This window comes from Phoxinus phoxinus (genome assembly GCF_949152265.1).
Source record: "Phoxinus phoxinus genome assembly, chromosome: 24".
Lineage (NCBI taxonomy): Eukaryota > Metazoa > Chordata > Actinopteri > Cypriniformes > Leuciscidae > Phoxinus > Phoxinus phoxinus.
Genome location: NC_136899.1, coordinates 16,255,727 through 16,269,027, shown reverse-complemented (window position 1 = coordinate 16,269,027; position 13,301 = coordinate 16,255,727). Strand labels below are relative to the sequence as shown.

The following is a 13,301-nucleotide window of genomic DNA, read 5'->3' as shown; positions in this document are numbered from 1 at the left end:
GCCATTACGATCAATGTTTAATATAACCTGACATAAAGCAGACCACAAAATAAGCACACACTCGTATGATTTTAATGACATACATATGATTTTAAAATAATTGATCATATTAATCTTATTTATTTAGACTCTTTAATTAAATGTAATATTTTATTTAATATTTAAAATTGTATTTATATTTATTTATTTATTTTATTTTAAATTCTAATATAAAACAGAATTATTCCAAATATTTATAATTATTTGACCAGTTATGTTCTGTATCAAACAACACAACTACTCATTAATTCACAGTGTACTCACCGTGTACAGTGAATAGCATATTCTCTTGTTTATTCTAATCCAGCTGAAACTAATTCAGCGAATAAGGTTGTGTGTTATACCCCAGTGCCCTAGTAAAAGCAGATCAATATCCCTAACCACTCTCTAATCTTGAATGTAGATCTTTCTTTGAAGAGTCTAATGAATTCCAATACAGGAGCTTTGCTGAATAGCAACAGCAATACTATGTGTTGCTAAAGCTTTTTTTCCTTACATCAGTTCTCAGATCAGATGTGATTGTTGACTGTGATTATTGCAGTTACAGTAAGTTGGGTTTTTGGTACAGCAAGTTGATCAGTTAGGTGAAGAAGGGTCAAAGTCAAATGCCTATTTGGACCCAAATAGCCCTGTCCATTATTGACATATGATTATAACAACCTAAAAAATTATGTACATTGGATTACACACATATATTTTATACAATGGGTTTGTGGATTGATCTGATTGGCTGACAAACTTTCTAAGGTGTGCAATTATTTTAGGGAAACTCATGGCTAAAGTAGTTCCAGCCAGGTCTTGACCGCATTACATGCCCATATCACTTCGCCAAATTATTTCAAACGCACACACATACAGTGCAGAAACACTCTCACAGAAATGTGTTGTCAGCACTGCTCTGACCATTTTATCAGTAAAATAGTTTAGCAACTTAAAAGCTATATGACATTTATCAGCGCTGTAATAACGGTGCTATTCTCAACAGTTTTGCTATTAATAGAGACGGTGCTGCTGAACACTCTTTAAGGGTTAGTTCACCCAAAAATTAAAGTTCTGTCATTAATTACTCGTAACCTGTAAGACATTCGTTCATCTTCGGAACACGAATTACGATATTTTTGATTTTGCGCACAAAAGGTATTATCATCTCTTCATAACATTAAAGTCCCTGTAAAGTCAAAATTAAGTATGTGTTCTGAGTTTGTCACACCGCAGAAACATTTGTAATTAGCCACCCAGCCAAATTTGAATGATAAAATAAGCCGACAAGTACATAAAATAAGCTATCAAACTCTTGAAAAAATGAGCAGTAGTCTCAGCTCTCAAACGCTGGGGGCGTGTCCACTGGCTGCGCTGAAACCACGCCCACTTGCGGGAAAGCTGCAGTCGCCACACTCAACTGTGGAGTTACTGTGGACTACCTACTATAATTATAACATAAGCACACAAGGCAACTTACACTCATTGGTGGGCACACACTGCCGATGATGGCACCAGTTGTCGGCGCGACGGGAGGATGAAGGCCGAGGCGAGAGATAGTCGGTTCGGCTCCATTCACCAGTAACAGCGGATTATCAGTGAATCCCAGTTGTCTCCAACGAAAGTTTATAAATCTATCCCCTGTAAAAGGATCTCTACAGAGGCGGGTTTTGGCGGCGATCCCCAGCTCTCCATCAAGGTGGCTCTTCACAAAATTAATCCACCTCTTCTTGATGTGATAGTTTTTTCGTAAATTTAAATAAGAACACAGATCTGTTTTGTACGTGATCGCATCCAGGTACAGTAGTACGCATTTCCGTGACGAAGGCATAGCTGTAGGCTGTACTAACTAATAGTACTACTTACAGAGAGGCAAACTGATGTGATTGTGCTCTATTGTTAGGGGAGGGGCCAGCGTCAGTGGCTCCAGTGCGTTATCAAGTAGGGGCGGGGCCAAGAGCTCAGTGGCTCCAGTGCGTTATCAAGTAGGGGCGTGTCCAGGAGCTCATTGGCTCCAGTGCGTTATCAAGTAAGGGCGGGGCCAAGAGCTCATTGGCTCAAGTGCGTCATCAAGTAGGGGCGGGGCCAAGAGCTCAGTGGCTCCAGTGCGTTATCAAGTAGGGGCGTGTCCAGGAGCTCATTGGCTCCAGTGCGTTATCAAGTAGGGGCGTGTCCAGGAGCTCATTGGCTCCAGTGCGTCATCAAGTAGGGGCGGGGCCAAGAGCTCAGTGGCTCCAGTGCGTTATCAAGTAGGGGCGTGTCCAGGAGCTCATTGGCTCCAGTGCGTCATCAAGTAGGGGCGGGGCCAAGAGCTCAGTGGCTCCAGTGCGTTATCAAGTAGGGGCGTGTCCAGGAGCTCATTGGCTCCAGTGCGTCATCAAGTAGGGGCGGGGCCAAGAGCTCAGTGGCTCCAGTGCGTTATCAAGTAGGGGCGTGTCCAGGAGCTCATTGGCTCCAGTGCGTCATCAAGTAGGGGCGGGGCCAAGAGCTCAGTGGCTCCAGTGCATTATCAAGTAGGGGTGTGTCCAGGAGCTCAGTGGTCTAACTCCACAATTCAGTACTTCACAGTTCACAGTCTTTGTAATATGTTTTAGCAATACATTTCTAACATTTATAATGTGTTTAGATTTTTTTTTTAAATTGACTTTACATGGACTTTAAGGTTTTACCAATGTAGTCTGTCACGTGGGTTATTTTAACAATGTCTTACTATCTATTTGGGCCTACTATCAAGCCTCAAGCCTCCGTTACTAGCTCCAAAATTATATTTTGGAATTAACAATAAAGGCATGGCATAAGATGCGTTTTAAGAGCATTTTAAGGTTAAAAAAAAAAAACTAACAAATGTCTTGAAATATAACATCTGAACAATTTTTTTAGGTGTGGTAACCATAATATAAACGGAATAATTGACTCTGCGCCGTTTAATTATTAGAAAATAATTTTCGAATAATTCAAAGGCCCATCGTCAATTATTCATTACATAAAGAACTGTATCTGTAGATCTAAATATTCTGACATGGCCTGCATGACCCTAATTATTTTTCCATTTAGCCCGCTTTGGTGAGGTTGAATATTCTGCTCTGCTCATAATTTGTCGTGACAATGGCTGATTTTGATTAAATGCTTGTCTGCTTTGGCTGACAAGTCTTAGAATACACTAAATGATATTTACTCATTCATTGTTTACTTCCTCTTCCCCATTTATCTCATTTATCTATACTTCCCTCCTAAGCCATTTTATATTAACTGATTTAGTTATTGGTGAGGAATAACCCTGCTAAAACAGAACTGGCAGTTTTTCATTATTAGACCCTGCTCTGAATCTTGTATGTGTGAGCATGTTTGTGTGTGTTTGAAAGAGTGGTAGAAAAAGCAATAAAAAAACATGGATATGATTAATTCCAGAGTTTTGTAAGCAGTTCAACATCAGAGTCTCATATATTTATATAGTATTATTTAAAATATTATACATTAACAGACTTAAATATCAGTAGAAATGTTTCTACGTTCTACATGTTCACCTTGGTGATATGACAGTATTACAGAATGGAATGTTATTCGTATAATGACAAGTGTATGAAGCAGATTGTACATTCATGTATACCTATGTGGCAAAATAATCGAAACTACAGATTCTAGTATGGCTTTGTACATTCTCCTTTAGCCTTGAGAACCACCAGACTAAATGAAGAGGCAAGGAATGGTGGAAGAATGCTGTAGTTTTTGTTGTAGCTAGTTGAATTGTTTTTTCAGGACCACGGACAGCACAAGAGTGCTTTCGCAATAGTATTTTGTAGATCTGCGCTTGTACCACTGCTGGATCCATAGTTCAATATGACCAACTTCCCAACAGTATCCTATAAATCCTGCACACAGTTGAATATGAGGAATGTTGGGTACTATAGTTGTAGCCATGCAGCTAAAATAAGTCATTGACAATGTCATATGTACCATTGTCCCAACCAGGCCCAGAGTGGCGAATCGAGGTAATTCCCGGCAGATATGTTATTCCTGGTTGTATATGTATTTTTTTGGTTTGGTTTTGGCTCACTTTTACAGTTTCATTCATTTCATTTTGTAATTTCTCACAGTCATGGTTTCTGTGTCATGTGATTTCCTTGCCCTCGTGTGATCATATCTTGTGCTTCCCTTGTCTTATGTGTCATGTTTTGATTGGATTGTTGTGTTCAGGTGTTTCTTGTTTGGTCATTAGTCTTGTGTGTATAAAGAGCCTTAATTTTCCCATTGTCTCTTGTCTAGTATTGTCCGTGTAACCTCTGTTGGTGAGTTGCTTTCATGTTTATGTGTCAAGTCAAGTCAAGTCTTTTGCTCACTTTGGATTAAATTAAATAAACTGCACTTGGGTTCAGCTGTAACTCGCCTCCAGTGGACTCAATTGCAACAGTGGTGTAATGTGACATTTCATAGAAAAGCATAATCCATACTGCTGTCTGTCAGCTGTGCCTATTCGTACGTTTGATTGCAGAATGTATGCTGAAGAAGCTTATATGTATTTTGTTATATTGTTATTTGTTATTTGAATCTGTATAATTGGTTAGTGGCAATGGGTACCACTCCGGCCCTGATCCCAACTGTAGGGTCCTGCCAGCTGATAATTAAATGATATATTTTGTCAAAATAAAATAAATAAAAACACTAAAAGCAAATCATTTTAAATGCTTCAAGTGAATTTAGGCATCACAACAATATAATGTATAGTATGAAAAATGATGGATTAGATATTAATTCAGATATTTTCTAAAGATTACATTTAACAGTGTTATTAACTGATTTGTGTTTTTAAAGATTAACTTTAAGTAGGCATTAGATGACACCAGGAAGGGTGATCTAAATGTAACAATCAGGGATATAAGCGTGCACGTCCAATTAAACATCTCTAACCATAAAAGTCTGAATTTATGCTTTTGAAGTACTGGAATATTGTGCACATTGTGTGCATTCACAGGCATCCATGTGTTTCATAAACCCTCAAAATCTTTTTCTCATCCACATGGCTTTACAGTGTTTTCTCCATAAGCTTTCCACAATTAATTAGGATAATTTAAACCCCACTGTGGTACATATCATTTCTAGCCCCTCCTCTGAAACAAGAGGCTTGATACTGGTCTGGCATGTTTCTCTGGAATGTAACAGCTTGCTTTGTGTGTAGGCGTCCTGTTGTCTGGGTATCAAAGCAACACATCTAGTTTAAAATATTGAACATCTGAAAAGGAAAGCAAAGAGTTGGAGGGCAGGTAGAGTAGAATCATTTAATGGAATGATCATTTGTTTGTGCTGATACACACACTCAGGGCGTCTGAACTTTTCCCGTTGAGCTTGTTGACCTGTGAGCTGCCAACGGAGGCAGCATTTCAATGGGATCATAGACTTGCTCCCTACGCAAAGACTGTTAAGGTAGGTTGGCAACTTAATTATGTAGCCTCCTACCTAGTTTTGTCCGATTCTTAGGGTAGATTCACACAAATATATGTTGTTTCATTGCTTTTTAATTGTTTGTCTATGTAAAAGTGCTAGATGGGCATCTTTGGCAGTCACGCTATGTCTCACTGCTTTTTCAGTGTTGTGTGTCATGTTTTAGATACAGTGTCAAGTTTAAACAAGATCAGCTTTAAAAAGGACAGGACACGTTTTTGTGTTTGAAAACACGAGATGTGAGGCAGTGAAATGGAAAAAAGAGCACCGTCTACAGACACATTTTTAAAAGTTTAACTATTTAGAAAAGTGTTTCTCAACCCTGCACCTGAAGGACCCCCAACACTGCATGTTTTCTTTGGATGCGTCCCAATTTGCATACTATCCGTCCTTAATAGTATTCGAAAGTAGAATTAGTACGTCCCAAATCGTAGTATGTTGAAATGAGTGTTCCAAAGACACCCGGATGGTCTACTACTATTTCCGGTCAGAATCCGAAGTCCAGATCGATGCGCAGTCTAACGGCTGATATTACCCATCGCGCGTTGAACGAGGATTCAGTTAGAACTACAAACACGAGTTAAAAAGTGTTAAAAATAAATAAATACAGACATGGAGGACGCGCAAGTCCAGCGGTTATGTAGAGAGGTTTAGATAAAGGGGTTTGAGTGATTAATTATCAGTATCTAACCTGACGAAAATGTATTTATTCAATGTTGTCTACATTATATTGCATCTGCAGCAGCTTCTGAACTTTTGTAAAGACACGTTTAGCCATTAACTTTTAAATGCATCATTACATTCAAATCTCTCCATGAGGAGAGTCTCCGCATGAAAGACCCGCGACTGGTAGATGAACGTGTTTCTGCATTTCTCTCCGAAACGGTAGGAAATTAAATTAGATTGAATGGAGGATTTTAACTGTGACAAGATGATTGACAGGGCAGTTTACTGACAGGATGCACACCAATCTGTCCATTAAAGATGAGGAAGTAGTATGTCCCAAAGCTTCCCTACTCTTTTGCTACACACTCAAAAGTTTGTACTTTTTCTTCACAAAAAGAGTACATACTTTTAGGGCGTAGTATAAGTAGGCGAATTGGGATGCAGCCTAGGTCTCCCTAATCAAACACACCTGATTCAACTCAAAAGCTCATTATCACATGGGTTAATGAGCTGATGAGTTGAATCAGGTGTGTTTGATTAGGGAGACAAAGAAAACGTGCAGTGTTGAGGGTCCTTCAGGAGCAGGGTTGAGAAACACTGATTTAGAACATACTGTATGTGTCCAATCCTGCTCCTGGAGGGCCACTGGCCTGCAGAGTTTAGCTCCAACCCCAATAAAACACCTGAATCAGCTAATCATGGGTAAACTAGGCATGCTAATAAGCAAGTTGGAACTGAACTCTGCTGGTCAGTGGCCCTCCAGGACCGAGTTTAGACACCCCTGATTTAGAACTTGGGGCCCTATCATACACCCAGGCGCCAGGCGCGACGCAAGTGTTTGTTGCTAGTTTCAGCCTGACGCAGTTATCATTAATGCATATCATATCATTATCATTATCATGTCCTGCACCACGTTGTTTAAATAGCAAATGCATTTGCGCCAATATGTGCACCCATGAAACGAGTTCAGACGAGACCACTTTGGAAAGTTTACTTGAGTTTATTGAACACAATTTATCTTTGGCGGTATGGTTCCTTATGGGGGTTCTTGCTCCATAATTATTGACATACAGAGCTTTAGAATTAACCCCCTATGGAACCATCAGCTTGAGTGATATACAGATGATTAAGACAGTTTAGTAATGTCTTTAAGCAAAACGGTTTTAACATGTAGACGTAGCAGTAATACCCGGGACGTCTATACTGTAGCTTGGCTATGAGGATGACTTACTCTCGGCGATGATGTCCATGACAGCTAGGACTTGAAGCTTTGTTTATCTGAAACAAAGAGATGACAGCCAGAAGGTGCACAGAAAAATGCTTGATACTTATAGTGGTGTGGGCGGGATGGGGTTGCGAGCAGTTTGAGCATGCTTACCGAGCAGTAATGTCAAGTCAAGTCAAGTCATCTTTATTTATATAGCGCTTTTTACAATACAGATTGTATCAAAGCAGCTTCACAGTGATAACATGAAAATAATACAAAAAATAATTTCATCATCATCCACCTTTAAGGCAGATCTATAATATTGTTGAATATTGAATGTCCCCAACTAAGCAAGCCAGAAGGTAAGGCAACAGCGGCAAGGAACCAAAACTCCATCAGGTGACAGAAGGGAGAAAAAAACCTTGGGAGAACCCAGGCTCAGTCGGGGGCCAGTTCTCCTCTGGCCAATGAGTAAACAGTGTATGAAGTTCAGAATGAATCAGAGTATTTGTCCAGTTCCGGTTGTTTGAAGTCAGAGTGGAGAGGAGGAGAGACTGGTTGACACTTCAGGTCAGCGGCGTCGTCGTCGTGTCCTGGCGCTGGTCCTTCATCAGATCTGGATACGGCCTGGTTCCAGTGGACAGCGGTAAACCTCGGGATAGACAGAGAGACTAATATTAGCGTAGACGCCGTCCTTCTTATGATGTACCAAGTACATCAGGATTACGGGAAGTGTTCCCGGTCCCGGCTGTTCTAAACTATGCAGCCTAATTATATAAGTCTATAATGTGTTATGTGTATGCTAGGCTGAAGAGATGTGTTTTTAGTCTAGATTTGAACTGACAGAGTGTGTCTGCTTCCCGGACAATGGTAGGAAGACTGTTCCAAAGTTTTGGTGCTAAATAGGAAAAGGATCTACCGCCAGCAGTCGATTTTGATATTCTAGGTATTATTAACTGACCGGAATTTTGAGATCGCAGTAGACGTGAAGGACTATAATGCGTTAAGAGCTCGCTCAAGTACTGCGGAGCTAAACCATTTAGTGCTTTGTAAGTGATCAGCAATATTTTAAAATTTATCCGATGTTTAATAGGCAGCCAATGCAGTGTTGACAGAACAGGGCTAATATGGTCATACTTCCTGGTTCTAGTAAGAACTCGAGCTGCTGCGTTTTGAACTAGCTGTAGTTTGTTTATTAAGCGTGCAGGGCAACCACCCAGTAGAGCATTACAATAATCTAGCCTTGAGGTCATAAACGCATGAACTAATTGTTCTGCATTATTCATTGAGAGCATATGACGTAATTTAGATATATTTTTAAGATGGAAGAAAGCGGTTTTACAGATACTAGACACATGACTTTCAAATGAAAGATTGGTATCAAAGAGCACACCCAGGTTCCTAACCGACGACGAAGACTTAACAGAGCAGCCATCAAGTGTTAGACAGTACTCTAGGTTATTACGTGTGGAAGTTTTTTGTCCAATAATTAGAATCTCTGTTTTTTCTGAATTTAGTAGTAGGAAATTACTAGTCATCCAATTTTTTATATCGGCTATGCATTCCGTTAATTTTGTGAATTCGTAGGTTTCGTTAGGTTTTGAAGAAATATACAGCTGAGTATCGTCGGCATAACAGTGAAAGCTAATTCCATGTTTCCTAATGATATCTCCTAATGGTAGCATATACAGAGTGAACAGCAGCGGTCCTAGTACTGAGCCTTGTGGTACGCCATACTGAACTTGTGATTGATAAGACATCTCTTCATTTATTGCTACAAACTGATAACGGTCAGATAAGTATGATTTAAACCATGCTAGTGCAATTCCACTAATGCCAACATAATGTTCGAGTCTATTTAAAAGGATGTTGTGGTCAATGGTGTCAAATGCAGCACTAAGATCCAGTAATACTAATAGAGAGATACAACCACGATCGGATGATAAGAGCAAATCATTTGTGACTCTAACGAGAGCTGTCTCGGTACTATGGTACGGTCTAAATCCGGACTGAAAATCCTCGCAGATATCATTTCTTTCAAGAAAGGAACACAGTTGTGAGGATACTGCTTTTTCTAATATTTTTGACAGAAATGGCAGATTAGAGATCGGCCTGTAATTGACTAGCTTTGTAGGATCAAGTTGCTGTTTTTTAACAAGCGGTTTAATCATAGCTAGCTTAAAGGTTTTTGGTACGTATCCTAGAGACAAAGATGAATTAATGATATTAAGAAGAGGATCTATGACATCTGGAAGCATCTCTTTCAGCAGCTTAGTCGGTATAGGGTCTAACATGCACGTTGTCGATTTAGATGATTTGACGAGTTTGCAAAATTCTTCCTCTCCTATAGCAATGAATGAATCAAATTTTCCCTCAGGGAGACTACAATGCACTTCCTGATGCGATACTGTATTAGACGGTTGCATAGTTATAATTTTGTCCCTGATATTATCGATCTTATAAGTGAAGAAGTTCATAAAGTCATTACTGCTGTGTTGCATGGAAACTTCTGGGCTTGAAGCTTTCTTTTTCGTTAGTTTAGCCACTGTTTCAAATAAATACCTAGGATTATGTTTGTTATCTTCTAATAGGGTTGAAAAATAAGCAGATCTAGCAGCTTTTAAAGCCTCTCTGTAAGCAATCGAGCTCTCCTTCCATGAAATCCTAAACACCTCTAGTTTTGTTTTCTTCCAGTTGCGCTCCATTTTTCTGGCTGCTCTCTTAAGGGCCTGAGTGTGCTCGTTGTGCCACGGCGTTGGACTATGTTCTTTAATCTTCTTTAAGCGCAGCGGAGCAACTGTGTCTAAAGTGCTGAAAAAGAGAGAGTTAAAAGTTTCTGTTGCAATATCAAGTTCTTCTAAGCTATCCGGGATGCTGAGATGATGAAACTGATTAGGAAGATTATTGATAAAGCAATCTTTAGTGGCAGAAGTGATCGGTCTAACATATTTATAACACGGAGTCGGCTTTGCAGCCTTGGCTAAATGTAATTTACACGAGACTAGATAGTGATCTGAGATGTCATCGCTCTGTTGCAGTATTTCAACGGCATCAATATCTATTCCATGTGATAGTATTAGATCTAAAGTATGATTACGACAATGAGTCGGTCCTGACACGTGTTGTCTAACTCCAATTGAGTTTATAATGTCTTTAAATGCCAATCCCAATGCATCTTTTTCATTATCTATGTGTATATTAAAGTCACCAACAATTAGTACTTTATCTGCAGCCAATACTAATTCTGATAGAAAGTCCGCAAATTCTTTGATAAAGTCTGTATGGTGCCCTGGTGGCCTGTATACAGTAGCCAGCAGAATTTTCAAACGTGATTTATCGTTTACACTAGATATTTTTACATTAAGCACCAACACTTCAAAAGAATTATATTTACAACTAGATTTCTTAGTGGTTTTGAAAATATTACTATAAATTACAGCAACACCTCCTCCTTTGCGTTTCAGACGAGGTTCATGTTTATAACCGTAATCTTGTGGGGTTGACTCATTTAAAGCAATGTAATCGTTTGGTTTTAGCCAGGTTTCTGTTAAACACAGCACATCTAGGTTATAATCTGTAATCATATCATTAACTATTAGCGCTTTTGAAGTAAGAGATCGAATATTCAGCAACCCAAGCTTTATCATTTGCTCATTTGTATTATATCTGTTTTTTATTTGTTGAACATCAATTAAATTTTTAACCTTAGATGGGTTTGAACGTATTTTGGATTTCCAAGTTCGGGGAACAGACACAGTCTCTATATGATGATATCTCGGTGAAAGAGGCTCTATGTGATGGGATTTATCTGACCTTGGTGACGTGAGGCCGCTAGCAGACGGTCGGGTAAGCCAGTCTGTCTGCTTCCTGACCTGAGGCCCAGATTGTCATGTTTTAGCTCTAAGACTATGAGCCAAATTACTAGAGAGAAGAGCAGCACCATCCCAGGAGGGATGAATACCATCTCTTTTCAACAGGTCAGGTTTGCCCCAAAAACTTTTCCAATTGTCTATGAATTCTATATTATTCTGCGGACACCATCCAGACAGCCAGCCATTGAGTGAACACAATCTACTAACTATCTCATCACTCCGGCGAACAGGAAGGGGGCCAGAGCAAATTACAGTGCTTGACATCGTACTTGCGAGTTCACACACCTCTTTAATATTAATTTTGGTGATCTCCGACTGGCGAAGTCGAACATCATTAGTGCCGACGTGAATAATAATCTTAGAGAATTTACGTTTAGCATTAGCCAGCACTTTCAAATTTGCTTTGATGTCAGGCGCTCTGGCTCCCGGCAAACATGTGACTATGGTGGCTGGTGTCTCTATTTTCACGTTCCGTGTAATAGAATCGCCAATAACTAGGGCACAATCAGAATAATTCTCAGTGGGTGTTTCACTGAGCGGGGCAAATCGATTTGTTATCGGAACGGAAAAGTGGTTTTTTGATCCGCGACTACAGCGATCTCTCACTGTCACCCATCTGCCCTGCTGCACGGGCTCTACTTCAGCCGGAACCGACTCATGTAAAGAGTTCACTAGGCTAGGCGCATCCAAAATAGTATCTAAAGCTCTAGCACTCTTCTTACTATTCTCGATTAAAGTTTGGATGCGTGTCTCTAGTTCTGAAATCTTCTCCGTCAGCCTGACTGTCTCCTTGCATTTATCACATATAAATCCTATATTGCCGACAGAGAAGGCTATGGTAAACATGTGACATGAAGTGCAGGTGACAATAACAGGAGAAGACATTACTCACCGTGTTTGTTGACTGATTCTTACTCACCTGGGCTTTTATGAACTCAAAGGCGCGGGCGCGCGAGAGAAAAATAAATAACTGAGCGCACGGGTGGTGCGTTAAAAGGCTAGCGAGTTAGCGTATTGTGCTGACAATAACGGAAGCTAGCAATGTCAGGTTAATCTGAGATGTTGAGTAAGATGTATTTAGTAGTATAAACAACTAGAATTTATAATAAATGATGGTTCAAAACAGAAAGAAATACGAAGCTAATACGAGGCTTAGACGCAGCAAACAAACTCACAGCAGCAGCAGTCACAGCGAGGCAGACAGGAGCAATCGATCAGCAAGTTTTGCTCCTAATGCCACGTATATATATCCTTCCGTCTAATAGGAGAAAGGTAGTGGTTGGAGCGTTTTGACAGCTGACCGCGTCAGCTGATCGCAGCCTATACCTACGTGGCCTGTCTGAACTGACGCTGTGCTCGATTTGTGTTCAGGCGCATTGTTGGCATGTTGCTATTTTGAAGCAACTGAAATACTGACCAAGTATTGACCAACTGAAACCTGGTCTAAAGTCAATGGTGCATGTAACAAGGTTCGTTGTTATGGGAAGGAGGAGGCGGGAACCGGCAAACATTTAAAGACTTTAATCATAAAATAAAACAAATACAAAATGAAAGTATAAGCCAGCAGCCCCTCGCGGATGACTGCTGGCCACACAAAACATTAACAAAACACAACATGCAGGCCTATTCCTCTCTCAATCTCCATTGTCGCCGTTCCTCCTTTTATGCTTCCGCTCCTCCGTGAGAGATACGAGACCGGTGAGTCGCGCAGGGGTCACTCATTATAATCACGCCACTCGTCCTGCTCGTCACATACCCCCATCGCCCTCGCAGGCCGGGGGTTACTCCTGAGACTACGTTCTACTCCCCCCTCCCTCTGGGGGGGACCGATCACGGTGGCCGCGGCACGTGGGGGTATGGATAGACGAGGCGAGAGAAAGGAGACGGAAGCATGGAGCGACAGAGACAAGAGAAGGAAGAGAGAAAAAAATATATTGGTCCGGTTCCCACAACGCGCTGCCATCTGGTCCTCCACCAGCTGGGCGATCTTCTCCATGGTGCCTGGCGGTGGCACTGGATAGACCTCGATGGAAGGCTCGACACTCCTCCGTGTTCGGACAGTCGGCAGGAGTCCCTCCCTCGTTCCTTGCTCCTCCCCATCA

The 13,301-nt window shown here is 40.6% G+C and overlaps 2 protein-coding genes across 4 annotated transcripts in view; both read left to right on the top strand.

Annotated features, from left to right (window-relative positions):
• The window catches only part of LOC306992256 (uncharacterized protein), a 239,093-nt gene that overhangs the window by 92,487 nt on the left and 133,305 nt on the right, over nucleotides 1–13,301 (top strand). The window lies entirely within an intron of this gene.
• The window catches only part of myripb (myosin VIIA and Rab interacting protein b), a 220,380-nt gene that overhangs the window by 106,504 nt on the left and 100,575 nt on the right, over nucleotides 1–13,301 (top strand). Inside the window, exon 1 of one of the 3 annotated variants that reach the window (XM_079600927.1) lies at nucleotides 4,282–4,304. The exons of the other annotated variants lie outside the window; for them this stretch is intronic. The gene's annotated coding sequence lies outside the window, so the exon portion shown is untranslated. Of the gene's footprint in view, nucleotides 1–4,281; nucleotides 4,305–13,301 lie in introns of those variants that run through there. 3 annotated transcript variants of the gene reach the window in all.